Source organism: Microcaecilia unicolor, chromosome 7 (genome assembly GCF_901765095.1).
Source record: "Microcaecilia unicolor chromosome 7, aMicUni1.1, whole genome shotgun sequence".
NCBI classification, from domain to species: domain Eukaryota; kingdom Metazoa; phylum Chordata; class Amphibia; order Gymnophiona; family Siphonopidae; genus Microcaecilia; species Microcaecilia unicolor.
Genome location: NC_044037.1, coordinates 88,508,817 through 88,534,106, shown reverse-complemented (window position 1 = coordinate 88,534,106; position 25,290 = coordinate 88,508,817). Strand labels below are relative to the sequence as shown.

General features: G+C 41.0%; 1 pseudogene; it reads right to left on the bottom strand.

The window, feature by feature from the left end:
• Positions 1–264: 264 nt before the first annotated feature.
• Positions 265–25,290, bottom strand: part of LOC115475006 — a 132,933-nt pseudogene continuing 107,907 nt past the window's right edge.

Sequence of the window (25,290 nt, the reverse complement as noted above, 5' to 3'; positions counted from 1 at the left end):
ACAAATTCTGAAGTTATGTTATGTTTATATATATGTCTGCCTTAAACCTTTGTGATTAGGCAGACTATAAATTTTGTAATATTTTTTTAATAAATCAGAAGAGAAACCTGAAAATTGCAGAAATGGCTATTTTATTGCTATGTTCAGAGACACCTCACGAGTACTAGATTACGGTAAATGTTGCTTCATGGTGTAAGATGGTAATTGCTGGTATCTCGTTCTCTTCCATTCTCTTTAGAATCCTTCACTGCCCTTGCCTTGTCATCATACTGAGTTAACATATTTCTTCATTGGGTTTTGCTCCCACTCTGGAAAAATTTCCAGTTGCCTGGAGACATTCTCATCAATTGGCCACCCCCACATCCTAAAGAATTCAGTCAAATTCTTCTCCACTGCATTTGAAAACATTTCATTCCACAGGTTCATTCTGTATTTGATATTTTCATTGATTTTTCCCAATCTTTTGTACTCTTTAAACATTCTGAAGAAGGGATCCCAGCCAAAGCCTTCCTGCAGCTTAGGAGCAAAAGATACATATTTAGAGGTCAGAAATAAATATGCCCCATGTTGGTGAACAATTTGCAGGTACTTTTGCCTGTAATAATCAACAGTCCATACAAGCTTTTGATTTGAATAGTGTCCCCTGGAATAATTATCAACAGATTTTATGTATAAATAGTTTATATAATCACTGAGCCTTGGTCTTTAGCCTATTTTCTCCCTTCCCAGGGAACTATGCCTACTTTCTGTGGGTAAATGTACATGCTTTGCTAAACAATGCATATTTCTACCCATGGACAGGTTGGACAATAATTAAAGCTCCAACTTCCTAATTCAGCCATGGAATGGGCTTCCATTATTGTCTTGTTAGTGAACACATGTCCTTGACGTAACTATCACATACAAAATGCTTCTGGTTGACTGGCACACTGTAAGTGAAATAATCAAACTGGTTACATTTTGGGAAACTCTGAGTGCAAGTTTTACCCAGGGGCTTGCTGGAATAAGCAAAACAAAACCAAATGCATTGTTTTGCTTGCTTAAAATGTGCAGCTTGTTTCCCTCAACATGGGAATGCCTTCAAAACATGCATTCGGGATGAGCAATAACAAAAGAAAAAGAAAACATTTCTGTGAGAAAATAGTATTTTACTCAAGGAAAGAACTTTTATTCCTGACATCTCTGTAATGAATGTGGTCTAACAGCAGAGACACTCTGAGGAGACTGTCACGGGTTACAGGCCCTCATTCTTCTTCTGATATCAGAAAGGCAAGTGGGAAAAGCACACAGAGAATGGCTCATGGAATTCTTTAGCAGACAGAAGTAGAGGCTGAATAAGGACGAATCCAACACTGGAGATGTTATCCAACAATCTTTTATTGATGCAGATAAGAAGGGACCCGACACGGTCCGTGTTCCGGCGTATATCAACGCCTACATCAGGGGTCAAATTACTAATTCTGTACCTCCGATCTCAATTCTGAGATTCTCCTTTGTCTCTCCCCATTGTTGCTGCTGCTGATGTAGGCGTTGATATACACCAAAACATGGACTGTGTCGGGTCCCTTCTTATCTGTATCTTTTACTACTGTCACATCTTGTCTTTTGCTGGGGGTGACTACCTGAATTTACCTGCTTCCATATGTCACCCCGATCTTCTAGTTTAAATGCCTAGAAACACGTCTGACTTTGTCACCAAGAATTCTTTTCCTGCCACGGTGAGATGCAGCCCATTATTACAATATAGTCTTTTGTTTTTCCATGTATTGCCCCCATCTTCCTATGTATCTAAAATCTTCTTGGTGACATCAGGCTTTGAGACACTTATTGAAGTTCTCAGTATTTTGAAATCTTTCCTCTCCTTTTCCATAAATAGGTAGTGCTTCAGAAAAAGCTACAGTCCATACCAAAGGTTTTAACCTTTCCCCCAGCTCCTGGAAAGCTGTTTGTGCTACAAGTAGGGTATTATTGGCTAGGTCATTTGTTCCCAGATGGATAACAACATTAGAAATAGAATCCATGGAGGGGTGTTTTTGATATAACGTTTAAATCCAACTTTGGACATTTTGCTCAAAACGTCCCAAATTCAAGTGGCAAATATAGCGATTTTCAAAACAGAAAACGTTTATCTTTTTGTTTCGATAAAGGCCATTTGTTAGATGTTTTTGTGCTCAGTGCCTCTATCTTTTTAGACCATTAAAAAAAAAAAAAACGTCTAAGTGAAAAGTGCACAAAATCAAGCCATTGATAGAAGGTTGCATACGGCGTGACCATATCACACCCTTCCTGCAAAAACCACACTGGCTACCAGTACCTTCCAGGGCTAAATTTTAAACTATCTTTGATTTTCAAAGCTTTCAGACAAAATGGGCCAGAGTATGAAAAGAATAAGTTAGCTCTTTACATACCTTTAAGACCTCCTATCTGTCCCCTCATCAAAAGAAATTGTATGATGTGATACCTACCAGCGAGTCTTCTCAGGAGTAACCCCCATGCTCTGGAATTTACTCCCAGCGGGGCTATGTATAACTCAAGACTACCTCTACTTTAGGTAGCAGGTAAAAGCCTGGCTCTTCTCCAAAGCCTTTAATACATAGGGTGACTGACTATACACCCATTCTGCACCTGGACTAGCTTGCTACACATACTATAACTTAGACTAGTCCATTATATCTTGATTAACTATACAAAGAACTTGCTTTTAGTTTAGCCACCCATTTATTTATCCCTACTGATTCTGTACCATGCATCTTGTTCCCATCTATATATCTGCATTTGGCCCCTCAGCTATATGATAAACTATATTGCAGAAAAGCATTAGTATCATAGCGATGCTATTTGAATGTTCTAATTGTGTGCTTATTAGATATTTCATTACTATTATGCTTGCATCTTATTATATCTCTGTTATTTGAATTTCAGTGCTGTTAAACTGTATCTATTTTCATCCTGTTTCATGGTAATCCTATTATTAGGTTTCAATTTGCAGTTTTCAGGTTTTCCTTTTTCATTGGTTTTATGTTTATGCTTGTTCATTTTACTATTTTTATACTGTTAACAAAATTGTAAGTTTGATGTTAAACAGTACCTACTGCACACCGCCTTAAGTGAATCTCTCCATAAAGGCGGTTAATAAATCCCAATAAATAGATAAACTGTACACCACAACAATAGACATTATGGCTGCAAGTGTCACCTACATGTGGGTACAGTAGGTTTTTGGTGAGCTCTGGAGGGCTCACACTTTCCATCACAAGTGTGTAACAGGGAGAGTGGGATATGGGCCTGGGCCCCCTTCTCTACAATGCACTGCACTGACCACTAGGCTACTCCAGGGACCTGCTTGCTGCTCTAAATATAACTGGCCATAACTTCTGATGCTGGTACAGAGGCTGGTATGTATTGTTTCTTTCACATCTTTGGGGGGTAGGGGGTGGGAGGGGGTCAGTGACCACTGGGGGAGTAATGAAGGGGTCATGCCTTAATCCCATTTAGGGCACATTTTTCTAACTTAGTCGTGATAAAAACAGATTTAGACCCAAATGTCTAAATTGTAGCCCTGGACATTTTGGTTTTGTTCCATTATGGCAGAAAAATGTCCATGTGTTAGGAGCACCCTAATCCTGCTCCCACCATGCCCCCGACAGGCCCCTTTGTGATTTGAATGCACTGTCGATGACTTGCATAGCAAAACATTTAAAAATGTGTTTTGAAAATAGCGATTTAAACGTTTTGGCAAGCAAAATGTCCAAATGCCAATTTGTGCCACTTTTTGAATGTTTTTCTGATTCAAAAATGAGCCCTTTAATCTCTTCTCTGATTATAGTCAATATCTGGCTGGTATTTCTGGTAGCTGAGGATTTTGGAAGGCATTTTACTTCGTTGGGCCCCTTAAACTGTGTTCCACAGGTAATGCCTCCTGATAACGGAATCCATTAGCAGCAACAATTTTCTGGTTTGAGCTTCTTTGTGGGTATCTTTTCTCTTGAGTTACCTTTATTGGTTCTGGTCCCACCTCAAATCTTTTTTCTTAAGTATCACAATGCTCTAGCAAAAGAATTATGTAGGGATAACAATTGTAAGGTAGTTATCTTTATATGCTATGTGGAAATATATACAAGCAAACGAGTAACTGCAAGTTTATATTCAGTTGTTGTATCACATAAGCACATAAGCACCGCCATACTGGGAAAGACCAAGGGTCCATCAAGCCTGGCATCCTGTCTCCGACAGCGGCCAATCCAGGCTTCAAAAACCCGGCAACCCCCCCCCCCCCCCCCCAAAAAAAAAAAAAAATTACATTTCCCCCAGCTTTTCAATGTCTTTCCCGATGTAGTATTGGGTTACTTCCTTATTTATCATGGCATATCTTCTTGCCTTAGAATGGATGAATTAACCCCCAACAACCTGATTGACTAGCTTTTTAACCATTTACAGGGGGTGATTTTCCATTTCAATGGGTTAGCATTGCTTTACATGCAAAAATAGCCTGTTACAGAATAGCCTGGCCAATTTTATAAAGATTTTTCTCACTTGTAAATCCCACTTTACAAAAGAAAAGGGTTGTGTGGTTGTATACGTGCCCTTAAGTATGTGGGCTGAAAAGATTGAACATACTTATACTGGTTGTAGGTATTCCTAGGGGTGTAGTTGGGCTGGAGTTGTGATGTGCAAGCATATTTTTAAAAATAAAATACTGTATCTAGGTACATGCATAGCTTACATAAACACATTTACACCTTCATTAGAGTACATATAAATTTATGCATGGGAACTTGTGTGTTATTGGGCCTGGTGCTGGGTGCTTAGTTTACAAAGAGGAGCATTTTTGATAAGACATCTAAGTCCAACTTTGGATGTTTTGCAAAAAAAACATCCAAAATCTGAATAGGAAAGAAGGCCATTTAAAAAAAAGAAAAAGTCTATCTCTTGTTTTCGAAAATACAAGGTTTTGTGATTTGGACGTTTAGTTTTTTGGTCCATTTTCAAACAAAAAACATCCAAGTGCAAAACGCACAAAATCAAGCCATTGAGATATAGCAGGAGCCAGCATTTTTAGTAGACTGGTCCCCTAGACATCCCAGGAAAGCAATAGGGCACCCTAGGGTGCACTGCAGTGGACTTTATAAAATGCACCCAGGTACTCACCTCACCATTACTCCCTTATCTTGTCTACTGAGCCCCCCAAAACCCACTACCCACAACTGTACACCACTACCATAGCCCTTACGGGTGAAAGGGGCACCTATATGTGAGTACAGTGGGTTTCTGGTGAATTCTGGAGGACTCACAGTTTCCTCCAAAAGTATAACAGGTAGGGAGACATAGGGGCCTGGGTCCACCTGTCTCTCCACTACACTGCACCCACCAGTAGACTATTCCAGTTACCTGCATGCTGTTCTAATGGACCTGAGTATAAAATCTGAGGCTGGAAAGTAATGTTTTTCATCACATTTTTGGGGGGTGGGAGGGAGTTAGTGACCACTGGGGGAATAAGGAGAGGTCACCTCTGAATCCCTCCAGTGGCCATCTGGTTGTTTAGGGCACCTTTTTGTGCCTTATTAGTTATAAAAACAGGTCTAGCTCAAAACGTCTTAGTTTTAGTCCTGGACGGTTTTGTTTTGTTCCAGTATGTCTGAAAAACGTCTAGGTCTTAGGAACACCCAAGTCCTGCACTAAACACACCCCCTTGAGATTTGGACGCACTTCTGAAGGACTTCAGAGAAAAATGTCTACTACTACTACTTATGATTTCTATAGCGCTACTAGACGTACACAGCGCTGTACACTTGAACATGAAGAAACAGTCCCTGCTTGACAGAGCTTACAAACTAATTAGGACAGACAAACAGGACAAATAAGAGATAAGGGAATATTAAAGTGAGGATGATAAAATAAGGGTTCTGAACAAGTGAATAAGGGTTAGGAGTTAAAAGCAGCATCAAAAAGGTGGGCTTTTAGCTTAGATTTGAAGACGGCCAGAGTTGGAGCTCGACATACTGGCTCAGGAAGTCTATTACAGGCATATGGTGCAGCAAGATAAAAGGAACGGAGTCTGGAGTTAGCGGTGGAGGAGAAGGGTGCAGATAAGAGAGATTTACCCAGTGAACGGAGTTCCCGGGGAGGAGTGTACGGAGAGATAAGAGTGGAGAGGTACTGAGGAGCTGCAGAGTGAATGCACTTATAGGTGAATAAGAGGAGTTTGAACTGTATGCGGAAACGGATAGAGAGCCAGTGAAGTGACTTGAGGAGAGGGCTAATATGAGCATAGCGACATTAGCGGAATATTAGTCGTGCAGCAGAATTTTGAACAGATTGAAGAGGAGAGAGAAGGCTAAGTGGGAGACCTGTGAGAAGCAAGTTGCAATAGTCTGAGGTGATAAGTGTGGATGAGGTTTCTGGTAGTGTGCTCAGAGAGGAAAGGGCGAAATTTGGTGATATTATAGAGAAAGAAACGACAGGTTTTAGCAGTCTGCTGAATATGTGCAAAGAAGGAGAGGGAGGAGTCGAGGATGACCCCAAGGTTACAGGCTGATGAGACAGGAAGAATGAGAGTGTTATCCACAGAAATAGAGAATGGAGGAAGAGGAGAGGTTGGTTTAGGTGGAAACAAGCTCAGTCTTGGTCATGTTTAGGTTTTGTTTTGTTCCACTATGGCTGAAAAATGTCTAGGTCTTAGGAACACCCAAGTCCTGCTCTGAACATACCCCTGACACACACCCTTGAGATTTGGACACACTTCTGACAGACTTCAGAGAAAAATGTCTAAAAATAGGTTTCAAAAATACTGATTTGGACGTTTTTGTGAGAAAAACGTCCAAATGCTGCTTTATGTCACTTTATAGATGTTTTTCTGCTTTGAAAATGAGCCCATAAGGCACATAGGCACCGATGCTACCTTCATAAAACAGCATAAAATAATTTCCTTTTATTGCTTTAATATAGGTACCTTCTTATAAAATTACCTCCTATGTGATAAGCTTGCATGCATACAGAGTGCATATGCATAAGTTTATTGCTGTTTGAAGAAGCAATGTACTTTTAAAAATTCCAGAGTATATGCATAATGTAACCAGGACAAATTGCACACCCCAATTTATTTGGTCTAAATGTAAGGGCATAGTTTTGTTTGTGATAAATTTCACAGCAGACATATATATGGAAAATTTGGCTAAGTCTACAGAGATGAAAAGTATGCATTCACTTTCCATCCCTGTGCATATTTATAAAATGATTCCAGACTGGGAGAAACTTAAGTAAATCTGGTTCTCATGAGTTGGGAATGGCGTTCCGATTCACTGTGTTTCATTGCTATTATCCATCTTCTCTTTAGTTATTCTATACACACAGTTAATAAAATCATAAGCAAAGTTCCTTTTCTTCACTAATTACCTGTAAGTAGGTTTCCAGACAAGTGAACACATTCCAGTTTTTCAAATTAGCACCATTTTTTATGTAATCTCTTATTCGTTGATCTCTTTCCTTTGGTTTAAGTGCCGGATGAGCAGACTGTCTTTGGATCTCCAGTGCTTTTTCATGGACATACACAACAAACAGATTGTTGGTTGCTTCCAGGGTGTGATTTTGCAATGTCCAGCCCCCATGATCAATATTGTGACAGAGCTCATGAATGGCTCCCCAGCTCCCTCTGCTTAGTATAAAACTCTTGTCTATTACAGATCTACAGAAAGCATCCGAGCCCATTACAGGATAACCAGCATGCATCGCACCTAAAACAAGACAATGGAAGAACAGGGTGGAAATAATAAATGCTAGATTGTTTAGATTATTTGCATAACCAAATCAAAAAATCCCAATTACAAAACCAAGTAACAAAATAGCAAAACACTTAAGGTTTTGTACAAAAAAACCCCTCCTATGTATATCAAGCAAATCACAAAATATTAGAAATGAGGAAACTTTGCAAAGCCCCTTGCCTTACTTGAGCTACCATTTTTTTCCAAACCTGTGAACCATCTAAAGTGCACTAGGGCAGAAAAGTCACTCACTGTGAAATCTGACATAAAGCAATCTTTGGTCAAAAATATAAATCAGTAATAAGCAGATGCTGCTGTACAATGCATATATATACTGATAACAGTCAAACAATGCCAAAAGAGGGCCACTTAAAATGTATCTGTTAATGCTATTCTTGTCCAACTCCGTTACACATCCACAATGGCTGGCTGTACAGAAGAGACCGACAGTATTTGTTGCTGAAAAAACTATATCACAATGGTAACAACAAATTTTGGCTTCTGCCATGTTTCTATTTGGGCATACTAGCACCTGGAACAGCAGCAGCAGTAAAACGTCAAAAAAAATAAAATAAAGAAAGTGTATATCTATAATCCAGCATTTCTTGTGGACAAGCAGAATAGCCATTCATAGCTGTTATAATAGCATAACATTGCCAGGTTGGGCCTGCTCCCTCAGAGCTCAGACAATCTGGAAGACTTTCTGAGCGTATGTTATTATGCAGCCACCTAGAGGTATTGTCACTCTTTCACCTGCTTGAACCTACCAGACACATTCTGCTCCTTGGTTGCAATTCCTTTTATTCATTTTACCATGCTAGATGACAAACAGAAAAAGAAATTAATAAAAGCATGAAGGACAAACAAAATAAGCTGGGGTTTAAGAAGTGCCCACAATGCTCCAAGAACATGGCCTTCTCTGACACCCACTATGTGTGTCCATTGTCTGGGGCCTTAACAAACATGTCACCCTGCTCAAAATGTACTCATTTGTCCCCCAGGGCCCACAAGAGCCACAGCCATATCCTTAAAGGGCTACACCATGCCTCTGCTTTTACCTGTCCTGAGCCCTCTACTGTTCTATTAGAGAACTGACATGGTACTCTGGCGGCAGCAACATCCACATCAGCATCTCTCCAGCAAAAAGGTAGATCACTGTAAATAATCGTCACAAATTGAATGCAGTGAAAAACAGGTTCAGGCTTTCTAAAGTAAACTAGGCCTCTAAAATCATAGCATCTTTCAGTCCTGATACTTCACTGAAGAAATGTGACAGCCTGCTTAACCTTGGCAGAGTTACAAAGTTGGCAAGGGTTGTGTATAGCTGGACATAGGCATACTGAGAAACTATAAAAATAATTGGGCCAGGTGAAGAAAAGTTCAATTTAAGGGTAAGCGAAGTTTGGAGATAAGAGAGCTGAAACTTGGTCATAATTGGATAAGAGATAAGAAAACTGCCACCCTACAACCCCTCCCACCTCTCCCCCTCCAGCCCCCTTTCCACCACCCCTCAACCCCTCCCTCCTCTCCCCCCTCTAGCCCCCCTTCCACCACCCTACAACCCCTCCTCCTCTCCCCCCTCCAACCCCCTTCCACCACCCCTCAACCCCTCCCTCCTTTCCCCCTCTTGCCCCCTTCCACCACCCTACAACCCCTCCCTCCTCTCCCCCCTCTCGCTCCCTTCTACTACCCTACAACCCCTCCCTCCTCTCTCCCTCCAGCCCCCCTTCCACCACCCCTCAACCCCTCCCTCCTCTCCCCCCTCTAGCCCCCTTCCACCACCCTACAACCCCTCCCTCCTCTCCCCCCTCTAGCCCCCCTTCCACCACCCCTCCACCCCTCCTTTCTGCATTTGAGAACTGTTTTATTTCTTATTTTAGCCACCAGAGGGGGATTCCATTATACAGATTTCCAGTTATGTTTGAATTGTTGGGAGATTTCTAAGAAAGCAATATGGTTGTTTGACACAATCCCATTCATTTATGGGGTATATTATGGGTGTACGGTTACAGAAAGGGTAATTTGATATAGAAAGTTTCAGAATGTTAAAATGTTTTTTTAGCTGTTTATGTGTCAATTGGATGTCCCTTTTACAGGTGCATATTGTAGGAAATGTACATAACAGAACATTTAGCGGGTTTTAACGCATGTCGCGGTGGTGCGAGGATGTCGCAGAAGGTGTAGAGTTATGTTCAAATGTTTTGAATTAGGAAAATGTATTTCCTATCCTGTTTCTACTACACTTTTTTTAATGGGCTACAATAGTACTATATTTATTATTCCACATTACCCTTACAGACACTACTTTCATTAATTCGGTCCTGCCTTCCATACTTTATTTTTTCCTTCTTTACTCTGAGTTGGCATCCTTTTGAAGCATGCTACAACACTAGTCTCCCATCAGTGCCACCTACAGCTACATTCTTGGAGGGATAATTATTCATACCTACTCCATTTACTGGATCAACTGTTACACTCTATTTATTTATTTATTTTTTCTTTTATACACATTCTGTTCCATGCTTTCTGTCTCCTTATTAGATGTACACGCCTATGTTTATGTTGTAATTCATGTTTCGTACATGCCTTTGCAGACACTATAATATGTGAAGTCTGCTACAAACCTTGACTCAGCCATACTTCATCCTGTATGCATAGATATTTATGGTTCTAGATTTTTCATAAATTTCTACTTATTCTCACTGCCTTATTTGCAACACTGTTGTTTACATTCTGTGTTGCTCTACCATTTCTGAAAGAAATGCTATGACATTTTAACTTTCTTTTGTTTTTGTGCTGTTTGAAATTGTTCCCACACAAACCTACTAGGGGTCCATCCCTTTATCGCTGCTATTCTGACTGTTTTTCTTTCTCTATTGTTGAGCACTAGTGTCCACATATCCTCAATCTCTTCTGCTTGCTAACTTCCAAACTTGAGACTACATTCTACTCCAGTTAATCCAAGAAGTCTAAGGCATCCAGAGCAGACCACCTTCTTGCATGGGTAAGCCCGGCTACAAAGGGAAGATGTTTCAATAGGACGCCTTGTCTCAAACCGGTTAAGATCATAACAACCTAAGCGAGAATTTAGGGTCCAAATGGAATTCTTCACACCTGATACCGGATGACCCACGTGAACAATTGACTACACCAATGTGGACTCACCAGTTCGGCCTGCACCTGTCTCATCTGGATACTTTTGCATTTGCACTTTTACTCTACATCACCTTTTCTTCCAGGACATTCTTCCTGCACAATTTGGGACTCTTGATTATATGGCTTTCTACTGCTTCTATTGTGTTTACCTATACTGCATTCTGTGTTATATATATATATATTCCCTTTTTCTCCCCAGGTCCACACTTAGGTCAGGTATTTTCTTATGTACCCACTCTGACCTTATTTTAGCTTCACACGCATAACTAGCTTTAATTTGGCTTCCTTCTTTTCAATCTGTTATACCCTTCATCAATTGCCCCCTGCTAATTATTATTTGTACAGGTGATGATTTCTCAATCATCAAGAGGAGAGGTACTGATAGCCTTTAGCTTTGCCTCTGCCTCCAGTCATCCAAAAGCTCTCACAGTTGGAGACTTGGTGCTCTGGAAGTACTACACCAGCCACCCCCACCAGTCCAATGATTGCCACTCCTCCTAAACAATTAGCCACCACTTCCTGACCTGATACCTGTGTCAGAAGGGCGTATTCCAAATTTAACAAAGAAAAACAAACTGGTGTCCCTGTTAACCTATTTTCCTTTTGAGAAGATCAGTTTGTAATGAGCTAAGTTATGTGAAATGTTCAGCATGTATAGAAAAGATATTGCAAGTTAGCTAGAAGGAATAAGAGATGTGAAAGTTTTTTTTAACAGGATTGTATAGTTTCAGAACAGTGACCCCTACAGTTGCATTGTCATGACAGGATATTTTGTCATGTTTGATAATGCTTCGGTCTACATAATTAGATTTTTACTAATGAAGTGGTCAACTATTAGATGGACTGTTTAACTAACTGGAAACCACAGAAGTCTTCAGTAGAAGTCTCCTAGATGCAACATGATGTCTTCCATGTGAACCCCTGCCTGCCTGAGTGAGCCTGCCCGAGTGAATCGTTCAACAGTATACAGACTGCTGTTTCACCATACCTGAACCACCTACACCGACTTATGAAGTCCTCTGATGCCAAAATTGTCTACTCATCACATCAATGAAATTTTAAGTGACTTTTAATTCCCTGATTTCTAACTGCTTACACATTGTGGACTCTTTTCCAAAGGATTCTGTTCTTTTTACTGAATTATCCCTTTATATCATAAGCTGTTTTATGCATTGCTAATGTTATACAAATGTTCACCATGCTAGGGAAACTTTTATACTTCTCAAATTGCTGTATAAATCCTGTATCAAAAGTTTAGTACAACAGTTAATTGCAACTGCGTTACATAAGAAAGAACCTACAGGTCACTATGTCCTGTATGAACACCCTATGGCTGATACCAAGCACACTACCTATGTATTTTCCAAAATAACTCAACAGTGCCTTCATATATGATCTAGATCTATACACCCAGCAGCAACATAGTGGCAAAACTATTATCTTGCTCATAATTATAAAACTACTGCAGGTTAAGCAGTGCAACACTCATTATAATGCTCTTGAGTTTGCAGTGGTTATTCATTATTTGGCCAATATTAATCCTTTTTAAATGATACAATGAAATATTTCTGCCCTATTAATACCAGTTTTGGCTATATTTATACAATCAAAGCTGATCATTAGTCAAACTGATTGAAATTTTTCTTTTCCCCTGCCTTCCAACACCAGCTTTGTAATAATGATACATTAATTGATTGCAATCATACACTTGAACTTATTGATTCCATTGTATGATACCTAGACTTGGTTGAATTCTCATATTTCCAAGTTTCGCTCTGCCCTAGAGGGGTAGTTCTAGGATAGTTAGGCCCCTTGGGTTGGTTATGATAAATGGGGAATCCCAACGCTGTATTTCATCCAGCATATAATTATGTATCCACATACTGACTCCTGCTATTGCCTAAGTCCCTCATCATGACAGAAAACCCATGCCTCCTCAAAGATATACATTTCTCTCCACAGGACTCTGAGAGCCCTCTGGAACAGATGGCCACACCCACTCATAGTCATGTGTGCCGGCCCCCCCTTGGGGGCCCGGCAAGAGGGGAGATGTAAATAATTGTCACAAATTGAATGCAGTGAAAAACAGGTTCAGGCTTTCTAAAGTAAACTAGGCCTCTAAAATCATAGCATCTCTCAGTCCTGATACTTCACTGAAGAAATGTGACAGCCTGCTTAACCTTGGCAGAGTTACAAAGTTGGCAAGGGTTGTGTATAGCTGGACATAGGCATACTGAGAAACTATAAAAATAATTGGGCCAGGTGAAGAAAAGTTCAATTTAAGGGTAAGCGAAGTTTGGAGATAGGAGAGCTGAAACTTGGTCATAATTGGATAAGAGATAAGAAAACTGAGACTTGGTCATGATTGGATAACAGATAAGCAAACTTGCTAACGTTGAAACTCGGTCCTAATTGGATGAAAGATAAGAAAAGTTAGAACTTGGGCATAATTGGATATATGTGCCAATTATAAAGAAAGTGCAGGTGGGAAAGTGAAATGCTCATAGGGATCTATGGGATCAAAAAAGTATAAAAGGTCTGCTACCTAAGCAGTTTTTGGAGGGAGAAGAAGAGTGAAGCCAGCAACCTTTGAAGGCACATGTCATCAGTCATGAAGTGTTGTTCTACCATGTGAATGTCTGAACTGCTTGTACTATCTTTGGGTAAAGATGCTTTTGCTAATAAACTATCTTACTATATCTTTTGAACACTGGGTTTCCTCCTAATTACTGAATTTGCTACTGCCTAGACTGTAAATCTGACAGAGCAGATACAAGGTTATAGTAATTAAGTATTTAGAGGGGATATGCAGTTCTTTCCAGGATAGTACAGAGAGCCCTTGGCTTCCGCTGCCCAAATGGGTGAGACAGACAAAATAATAATATATACATCACCCAACAACTTCTAAGAGTCTAGCTGCTACCACTGTTTCAATTCCTGGGCTTCCTTCAAGCCGCATTGAGCGCTTCTTGGCCTCGACTGCTGACTCTGCATACACAGCTAGCTCCACCTGCCTGCCTGACACTGCCCAATGCAGTGAACAACCTTGCCCTACTTGTTCTTCTGGTGCAGGGATAGGCTAGAGACTTTGTCTAGCACTGCCTCCTCGTCCTCCTCTCCCCGATGAAGAACACACTATCAGTGGAGGCCTCAACAGAGGTAGGAGGCATGGTGTTGTGTTGTTCTTTGAAGATGGGCTAAGGTTCTTGTGTGTCATGGGGGACAAATGGACACGTTCTTGGTGCACTGTGGGCACATTTTAAATCCCAGTTTATTTTGCTTGTCCTTGGTGTTCTTTTTAATTTTCTGCCATGGTAAAATGAATAAAAGGAATTGTAGAAAAAGAGCAGAATCCACCTGGCAGGTTCAAGTGGATGAAAAAGACTGGCTGAACACAAGGAGGTTGGGCTGGCAGTTAACAGCAGAACAATGCTTCAAAAAAAGATCCTGCAGGCCCTGTGATCCAGCACTAATATGCTCACAGACCCTGAGATGACTCCACCTCTCCCACTGGCTCCCTCAGTAACAGGAAGCCCCTGTAAAAGGAAAGAGTAAGGTTGGCCAGGGCCTGTGGGTGTGAATGTGCTGGATCACAGGCTCTCCTGTGTCAGTTCTTGAAGTATTACTGCTCAAGATCTCCAGGTGAGAGGATGTGATTTTAGGGAGGGAGATGCTGTGTGACCTGCCACACACTCTGATCTTTATTGGGGATTGAGAGGGAGGTTTGGAAGAGCCTCCCCTTCCATGGGCACACACTGTTGAAATCCAGTTTCTGAGGAAAGAGCTGTAGCAGGTGCTTGTAGCAGAGCTTAGCGCTGGCAAGGTACGGTCGTAAAAATTATATGGTCTAGTCAATTCTGTGCCTGTAGAAAGTCCATGATCTTATCTGGAGAGAAGATTTGCAGGGCTGCGTCTTTAACTGTGCAACCTTATATTCTCCAGCAGTATCACTGCAAAGGCTTTGGCAAGATGTCAAAAAACATGGCAGTGCTTTCAGCCTCTTTCTCTTAGGCAGCAGCGAACTTTCTTAAGCTGCTCAGGTCAATCATCATTAAGGAGCTATTTGCACCTATCTATAGCCATTTCCTAAGACAGGGTAAAAGTCCCATCAAAAGTTAGCAAAAGCAGTGCCTTCAGGCTCTGCCCCATAAGTATCGTGTTATCTTTTAATGTTTTAATGCTTTTCCATGGCAGTTTCAGCATTTCTACCTGGATGTCCAACCGCCACCTGAAACTGAACATGGCCAAGACCGAGCTTATCGTCTTGCCACCAAAACCCACTTCTCCTCTTCCTCCACTCTCTATCTCAGTCGATAACACCCTCATCCTCCCCGTCTCATCTGCCCGAAACCTCGGAGTCATCTTCGACTCCTCCCTCTCATTCTCTGTGCATATCCAGCAGATAGCCAAGACCTGTCCTTCTTTCTCTTTAACATCAGCAAAATTCACCCTTTCCTCTCTGAGCACACCACCCGAACTCTCATCCACTCTCTCATTACCTCTCGCCTTGACTACTGTAACCTACTCCTCACTGGCCTCCCACTTAACCATCTATCCCCCCTTCAATCCGTTCAGAACTCTGCTGCACGTCTTATATTCTGCCTGGACCGATATGCTTATATCACCCCTCTCCTAAAGTCACTTCACTGGCTTCCGATCAAGTACCGCATACAGTTCAGGCTCCTCCTTCTAACCTACAAATGCACTCAGTCTGCAGCCCCTCATTACCGCTCTACCCTCTTCTCCCCTTACGTTCCCACCCGAAACCTCAGCTCACAGGACACATCCCTCCTCTCAGCACCCTTCTCCACCACCGCCAACTCCAGGCTCCACCCTTTCTGCCTCGCCTCACCCTATGCTTGGAACAAACTTCCTGAGCCCTTACGCCAAGCCCCCTCCCTGCCCATCTTCAAATCCTTGCTCAAAGCCCACCTCTTCAATGTCGCCTTCGGCACCTAACCTTTATACCTCTATTCAGGAAATCTAGACTGCCCAATTTGACTGCCCCTATTTGACTGACTGTACATTTGTCCTTTAGATTGTAAGCTCCTTGAGCAGGGACTGTCCTTCTATGTTAAACTGTACAGTGCTGCGTAACCCTAGTAGCGCTTTAGAAATGTTAAGTAGTAGTAGTAGTAATTTCTGGATGCTCAGTGGAAAACCTAGTCTATATTAGAAAAGAAGATAATCCACTGTAACAGACTGAGCCCTGATATATATTCCACTATTGTTCAATCACCCAATTAAAAATTTTGATAATAATTAATCAAATTTTTAATCGCTGCCCAGCTACTGCCACTGTCCAGATTGTGGTGATATTCAGCCTGGTACCATACCTGCTTCAGGTAGCAGGCTCATTATTGGGGGAAGAGTGGGTTAGTTTTGTTGATCCTTCCCCTAAAGCCCTCCCCACAGCATCCCCTCCCAACACCCCTTCTCAAGAGCATCCCTCTCCCAAAGACGCCTACAGGGCATCCACTACTCTTGAAGGCCCCCCCCCCCCACAGTATTCCTCCTATCAAAGGGTCCCACCTGGAAGAATCCTTCTCTTGAAGACCCCTACCAATAGCATCCACCCTACCCCCCTGTAGGCCCCCTATGGCCTGCCTGGTGATTTAGAGCAATGTTCTCAACCCTCTCCTGGAGGCACCCCAGCCAGTCAGGTTTTCAGGATATCCAAGATGAATGTTCATGAGACAGATTTGCATGCACTGCCTCCTTGGTATGCAAATTTCTCTCATGAATTTTCATTGTGGATATCCTGAAAACCTGACTGCCTGGGGTGCCTCCAGGACCAGGTTTTGGAACCACTGATGTAATGGGTCCCAGTTTATGCAATGTATCTCATGTATATTCATTGTGGAAAACCTGACTGGCTAGATGCGCTCCAGGAGAGAGTTGAGAAGCATTGATCTAGGGTAGGATGGGCAAGAGAGATCCCTTGTTGCTCTTGTCCATGCCAACTCCATGTTCAAAATGGCAGCCAAAACCAGTACTGGCAATTTCATGTTATTACCACTAGGGATCTGACCCCTAGTAGTACTGTAAAACAGCCATGAACCCAGAGCTGGAACAGGCAGGAGCAACTGGGGATTGGTCCTTCCCTAGACCATCAAAGCATCCTTAAGGTAGGCCCTGGGGGCCTAAAGGGGGAGGGGTGGGTTCTTTTGGAGGAGATAGAGGCTCATGGGGAAACGGTTTTTGGTGGGGTTTTCCAGGAAGCGCCTCTTGAGAGGGGCTTTGAGAGGGGCTTTGAGAGGGGGTAGATGCCTAATTTCAGGCTGCAGTGGTCTGTGATATTAATAATTTTAATCACCATTAACATTTGTATGTTAATCACAAACATTAATGGAGATTAATCAACAACACTAATATCTATCTATCTATCTATCTATCTATCTATCTATCTATCTATCTATCTATCTATCTATCTATCTATCTATCTATCTATCCCCTCCCTTTAACCTTCTTCCCCCATGTAAACAGATAGACCAAGGTACTCGTGGAAAAAAACCCTGAATTTCTATACTCTCTCAAAAAAGATACATGGCTGGAAAACAGAACCATAACCAAGCAATTTGAGACTGATAGCCAAATGAAAAAGCATACCCTTACCCTCTACACAACCCTATATGTGACAGGAGAAATAAAAATAAAGTAACAGATACTTAAATGATATAGTAAACAAAATAAATACTAAAATAAAGTAAAATAAATATTGCATGTGTGAGATATTAGGACTGAGTTAAATCTAAAAAAGAAAAACAGAAACCTGAATGAAATGTAAAAAGCATATGCTAGAAACCATGCATTACCATGCAATACGCTGCATTATTCCTGCTGCATATTCACCCCGGTATACCTTATAATGTAACAAGTTTCAATAAAATAGTTCCAAATCTGTGCAGTTCATGCCCTTTTGTTCTCCATATCTAATGTTTTCTTGTTCCCTTTTTCTGATCAGTCCTAATTTCATTCACCTATTTTCTTTATTACTTTACTAGTAAAAGAGGGCCCGTTTCAGAGCAAATGAAACGGGCGCTAGCAAGGTTTTCATCGCCAACACCCCCTCCCTCCCTGGCCAACCCCTTCGTTGTTCTGCCATTGCTCCGCCCCCAACGTCATGACGTTTGACGTGAGGGCGGGGCCCGGAGCGATGTCCCACCCCCTCCGCCTCCCTGCCTCCCTCCCTGCCAAACCGTTCGTTGTTCTGCCATTGGCTCCGCCCTCGAGGGCGGGGCCTGGAGCGATTTTGGTGGCTTCACCACCACGAACCTTCGAACCTTTTTGAAGGAAGTCAGGCTTGGCTTCACTGATGTCAGTGTCCTCAGAACGTTGAGGGTGAGTTTTATTATAGTAGATTTGTACCGTCATTTTTTTTCAATTCTCCTTATTTATTCATGTTCCATTTCCCCCACATTTCTTTCTTTGCTTGCATATTCTATTCTCTCAAACTTTCTTCTAGATGTTTTCTTCCTGCTACCCCTTTCTGATTTTTTTCTCACATTCCATTTCTTTGTAATTTATCACTTTTGTTTCTTTTTATCCTATACCTTATTATATTTAACAAACTCTTCCATTCTACCTCCTCCTCCTCCTTCTCACACACACATTTATTTCTCTTGCAGAATTTCTCTCTCTCATACATACACATGCACCTCCTTTCCTCTCTCACACTCTTATCTTTTCTATCTTCTCTTATACTGCTCATCTGCTCCTCTATATCCCTAACTGCTATTCTTGACTTCCTTCCCTTTTTGCATCCCTCTCCTATTCCTTCCTCATGTCTGTCCTCTAACTGTCCCTCCTTCAGTCTTCCCACTGTTGTTCTCCTTCTCATCTTTATCTTCCATACTCTCTTCTCAACCCTTCTCACCTTCTTCTTCTCTTTTTCTTCCCCCCCCCCCCCCCCCCATTTGTTTCCTTAGTGCTGCCTTTTTCCTTTCCTTCTTCTTTGTTCTCAATCCACCTCCTTTTCATCTTTGATCCCTTTCTCTTCCACCCCTCCTTCTTTTCAGTGTTTCTCTGTCCCTCTGAAATTCTGTGATTAACCAGCAAAGCACTTATATGGTTTATACCAGCAGCCCCCCTTGGAGTTTACACCAGCTTTCTTGTAATTCTATGCTTCCTTAAAATAATGTCCTCTCTCACCCATTCTGTTCCAGGTGCTTCTATCAAAGCTCTCTTGAACCAGCAACAATGTAGGGAGCAGGAACTCTGGACATGTGTACTGCCTATCCCTGTGGCCTTTCTTCCTTCTCACACACAGTTCTTTGAACAGACAGTAAGCAGGTGCTAGGAGGAGGGGTTGTTCATGGGACAGGGAATATTGTGCATGTTCAGCATCTCCATGGCCTGCATTGCTTCTATTTCCCATGCCCCAGTAGATCTGGGAGGTCTGCTCCCACTGCTCCACCTCCATATCTACTGTATCTCCACCACCCAACTCAATATTGCCGACATTGCACATCCAAAGCAGATGACATCTCTGCGGGAGTATTCTGCTCTTGTATGGGAGACTTCCAGTATGGAAGACTTTGCAAGACTGTACATCTATTGCCAGGAATTAATTAGTAGACATGAGGAAGTTGAAATTTAGTGGTATGTGGGGAAAAGGGGGCAAAACAGGACAGGGTTGGGCCTGGAGGTGAACTGTGTATGTGGGGGTGGACGGCAGCAGCAGGCGGCAGTTTGGGAGGAAGGTGGGCTCAGTGATGGCACTCACTCACCCACCCCTGGCTCTCCCCCTACCCATAACTGATCTCTCCTCCACCAATTATCCCAATGTTCTCCCCCTGACCATTGCTCACACCCGTGGTATGCCTTCATCAGTCACTCAGACCCATGCTCTTTGTCCTCCTGGTCATTCACACCAGATAATAACTGCATATAGAGAGCTGCAAAGGACAGAACCATGATGTGTCTGAAAGATGGCAACCTATTACTGCACTATAGGGTGAAACACATCTCTACCCTTTTTAATTGCTGTCCATAATTCCATGTATCTCTTAGATACCTTCCTCCTGGTAGGGCTTCTTTACCACACTTATTCATTTTCTTAAAGTCAGTCTTCTGAAATCTGAGACCCTTATTTAGCATACTTGGTTCTGATCCATGCTTACAACCGAACCAACTGTACAGTGATCACTGGACCCCCAGATTATCCCCTACCATAATCTTAGACATTTGTCTCCGTATGTGAATACCCCAGATCTAATATTACCTTGCCATGAATAGGTTACTCAACTAGTCGTGTTAGAAGGATTTCTAGTACAGATTTCAACCTCCGGTCAACAGCAGTAGAGTTAAGTATCCAACTGCCAGCATCTCACCTTTGCAATGTTAATCTTTGGATGACTTCTATCATGACTCATAGCTTCCTTTTATCTTGGTGATGCTGGTTTATAGGTTATATCTACATAGATGTTAGACCCCTTAGGTTTCTTCAAGGCAACACAGACCAACTCAGCTACTCACTGTTCACTTTGAATTGTTTCTATTATTAATTTTCATATAAGATTTTTAAATAAATTGTTGCAGCTTTTCAGATAGGTTATACATTTCTCCTGATTTTTCTATAAATGGAGTACTTTTGTCTTACCCTTTCTCCCACCTTTTCCACACCATTAAACATGTTTATAATTAAGTGATATGCTTAACTTGCAGTTGTAGAGAAGTTAGTATTGCCTTACTATGATGGAGGAGATACTTAACCGGGGCGTATCTGAACATCTAACACAATCCGCTCTGGCCTAGAAATACAGGCACTGTTTTAAATACTAGCTCTGACATCTTCACCATTATATCAGCCCAGAGGGTAAGTAAGCCATTAGGATTCTCAAGACTTCGAATTAATTCACAAGGAAGGGTCAAGATAAGGTTTTCTGTAGCAAGTTCAGCCCCAGGGACATGGCAGTTTACTGAGGGTTGAAACCCAAAAGGAAGTCTCAGTTTTACCTGTGTCAGAAGAAGAGATGAAAGGAGACTCTCAGATTTTATTTGAATTTAAGTGATATCAACAATACTCACACAGGAATCTAACAATCAAAGTTTCCTCAGTACTAAATTCCAGTAATCTTATAGGAAAGTTCTTACATTAATCTACGATTGTATTATCATACAGATTTATTTATTTCAAAAATCTTTATTTTTTTGTGCAAAAATCTATTTCTATACAAAAGCACAGCAAACTATCATAACATATGAAACATAACCCCACATTCATACATTCCCCACATTTATACCTTATTAAAAACCTATCCAGGTTTGGAGTCAGTCCGTGGTAAAAGTTTTTCTTTCCAGTGTGTCACTAGTCCTCCAGGTGAACCAAATCAATCCAGTTCCACCCATCACATAGTCCCAGTGTATACACAAGGAGGTCTTTCCCAAACTCCTCAATCTTTACTGGTCTAGAGTTACCACTCTTTGTTTCACTCTCCAAATGCTTGTCCATGCCTGACTCCCAAACACTGGATAAGGTTTTTAATATGGTATAAATGTGGGGAATGTATGAATGTGGGGTTATGTTTCATAAGTTTATGATAGTTTGCTGTGCTTTTGTATAGAAATAAGATTTTTGCACAAAAAAGATTTGTGAAATAAATAAATAAATCTGTATGATAATACAATCATATGATTAATGTAAGACCTTTCCTATAAGATTACTGGAATTAAGTGATATCATTCAGTACAGGCAGCTAAGTTAAAAGGAAGGAGATTGCTTCCCTCCTGTCTGTGAAGAAGGAATACCCTCTAGAATTTTAAATGGAGATTCTGGAGTAGGGTGATGAAGGGCAGGGCCGATCAAACCCGGTAAGCAGGGTAAGCACTGCAGGAGGGCACCTGCCTTTAAGGGCGTCAGTTTGCAAGCAATCTAATCTCTGCTGCTCATCTCAGTCTGGCTCCAAAGCTGTCAGCTCTGTGTCCCGTCCCCTCCCCCCTCCCAAGCAGAGAAATATCCTCCTTGTGTTTGTCAGAGCACCTCACTGCTCCAACTGAATCTAGCTTTGAAATAACTTGTGGGAGCTCAGCTAACCTCTGTCCTCTGCCCAGAGAGGGCTCAGACAGAGACAGCACAGCAGAGCCTGGAACCTTCTTTTGTCAGAGACTGCTGTTTAGTGCTGCGCCTGACCCACCCTTATCCACCCCCCCCCCACCCCCAACACAGCAACTCACAGGACAAGAGGGCTAGATGCCTGCTTTCAATTCCTAACCATCACCTATCTCTCATTCCCACTTCAGCAACTCCTGTTAGTCTGTCCAGCTCAGATTGTAGAATATGTTAGTTTATGCTGATTAAGTCTGTCCTAGCTAGATCCTAAGCTGTGCTTGATGGGAAGGCTATTGTGCTGCATGCAGAGTCCTAACTTCTTAGGATTTCAGGTTAATTTTTGAAGAATTTGAAGAGGGGCTATCTCTGTTCTACATGTGTGACTGCAAGGCCAAGTGTCTCAATAGGGATCTGTTTGTTAGATTCTGAAATTTTGATAACACATTGTTTTTCAGAGTTGGCAAGACTGTCTGTTCTCCTAATTCCTGGTCTGTGTGCTAAGTTATTTTCTTCTATACTGGTGCAATATTTTCAATGATGCCATGGCTGATAAAAGGGTGTGTCTACTGTGGGGGTGAGCCATAGTGATCCCGCCTCTGGATGGGTAGGGGCGCCGACTAATAGACTGCAGGAGGGCGCTAGAAACCCTAGGGCCAGCCCTGGTGAAGGGCCTGGATCTACTTGATGAAGGGAAGGGGAGAAAGGAGGCCACCCAATAAGCTCTATTTAATTGGGTGGTGGGAAGGAAGGGATCACTACTTAGGGGAAAGGAATTAATGTCACTCAGGGAGTAAGCTTAAGCAACCAGTTTCAGTCAAGGCTGAGCAGCCATTTGGTCACATAGATTTCAGATGAATTGTGGAGGCACTGATTTTTTTTTAGTTCAATCAATTTTTATAGATTTTTTCCACAAAAGACAATAATAAAACAATTTAGTACCAATGACTAATAACAATTTAACAAATAGGTCAATGTACTCTGACTATGTACGTGATAATAACAGTATATAAAAGCAAGCAAGCAGTTTTTGGAGTATGCAATCATATCAAATGTTATTAATTAAGGCATGTATTTATATTAATAATACCCATATATGATTTATTGTAATTAACTGGATGATATGTGATCACCGGAGACCAAATTCTGTTAAATGCTATAAGGGGAACCACATTTCTGAGCTGCAACTTTTCATATTTAGAGATAAGACATACTGAGTTCCACCACATTTCATGAGATAACTTCGTAAAGTCTTTCCAATTTTGACAGATCAATTTTATAGCCACTTGAATCAATATGCATAACAGTTTGGCCATATGCTGTGGCGTGTGGCATTAATACCGAATTCCCCTGCAATTATAATTTTATATGTTAAAAAGATCTTTAAGTTTAGAATATTAGAAATTGTTTCCTCTATACGGGATGAGTATTCATCCAGTAAGGGACAAAAATGCATTAAATGGTCCAAGGTTCCTATATGGTTTATTACAAAACCAGCATCGATTGGAGGCTTCTTTAGATATTTTAGATAGTTTATAAGGCGTCCACATAGCTCTGTGTAGTATGTAAAATGATGATTGTGTAAGTGCAGATGATTTTGAGGATTTGTATAGTGATATCCAAATTTTTTCTCATTGATCTTCGGAAAGTTGAGAATTGAGTTCTTTGTTCCATATGTTTTGTAATGCTAAAGGGAGGATGAGAAGAGTGCTCTTGGAAAATTTTATACCATATTGAATCCATTTTCTTTTTTGTATCCATTTGATGGCATAACGTTAAATAGCTTGGTGTGTCTCCTTTAGTATATTAATATTAAAGTTAGTAGAGATGCAATGTTTTAGCTGTAACCATTGATATAGCAATGGTTATGTAAATTCTAGGTTCTTGTAGTATATGAAATGGTATCCATTTGTGTTATCTAATAGTTGATTTAGAAACCATATTTTTGCTTCTATCCACTTAGTCCAACTATGCATTTCCCCATTTATTTTGAGTTTTGGGTTATTCCAAATATGGATCAGGGTGGTCAATTGTAATGGTATGTTTACACATGATTCCAATTAATTGAATGATGATTGAGATGCAGTAATGATGGGATTAAGTTCTAAATTGTGTAGCGATGACCAAGCAGTAGAGATGTTGGAGTATCCTTAAATGCCTTCGCTTCCCATTTTATCCATAACGGATCTGAGTGATCATCGTTAGAGGTAATCCATAGAGAGCTTTGTCTGAGTAAAAAAAGCTTTATGGTAGTCCAGAAAGTTTGGAAAATTTACTCCTCCATGTTGTTTAGTAGACTTGAGAAATTTTAATGCCATACGAGGTGGTTTATTAGACCATAAGAATTTAGATAATATTTGTTCCATATTTTGTATGTACTGGCATTTAACATTATTGGTAACATACTTAATACATAGTTAACCTTTGGTACAATCATCATTTTTATGGTACCTAGTCTACCCCACCATGATAATTGAGTGGTGACCATTTATTAGTCATATCTGTAACACAGTTCAATAGGTATGTGATGGTTTCGTTGACATTAATGCCAAACAGGACACCCAGGTATTTTAGACTAGTGAGGGACCATTTGAACGGTGACAATGTAGATTGATATGATCTAGGTGCCAAGTTCATCGGCAACATTCTGTTTTAGTAGGATTTAGTTTGTAACCAGAGATCAATGAGTAATTATTGATTACTTCAAGAATATGAGGGATGGAGGATGGGGTGGTATATAGCAATACATCGTCAGTGTAAGCAGAGAGTTTAGCTGACATATTATCCATTTCTACTCCTTTAATATATTCAGATTGTAAGATTGATAACAGTAGAGGTTCTAAAGCTATATTAAATAATAATGGGGATACAGGGCATCCTTGCCTTGTACCTCTAGATGTCTAAAAGAAGGAGAGTATTGTCCATTGATGAATAATTTATTGGATGGGCAAGTGTAAAGTATTTTGATCATTTTAATGCATTATGTGTGAATCCGAACCACTGTAAGGTTTGAAATAAATACGGCCATTCTATGCGGTCAAACGCCTTTTTGGCATCTAGAACCTATGGCCACATAAGGGATGTTAGAAGTTTGTGTCCTGTATAAGTAAATTAGTAAATAATCTAGTATTGTCATAAGAATGTCTGCCATGCATGAATCCAGTCTGATTGGAGTTTATAATTTTAGGTAAAATGTTTTGTAATCTTTCCGCTATGATTTTTGCATAGATTTTTGCATCAATATTTATGAGCGATAACGGGTGATAATTTTGTATTCTTTGGGGGTCGTTCACAGGTTTTGGAAGAACAATTGGAGTAGCTTCTGTAAAG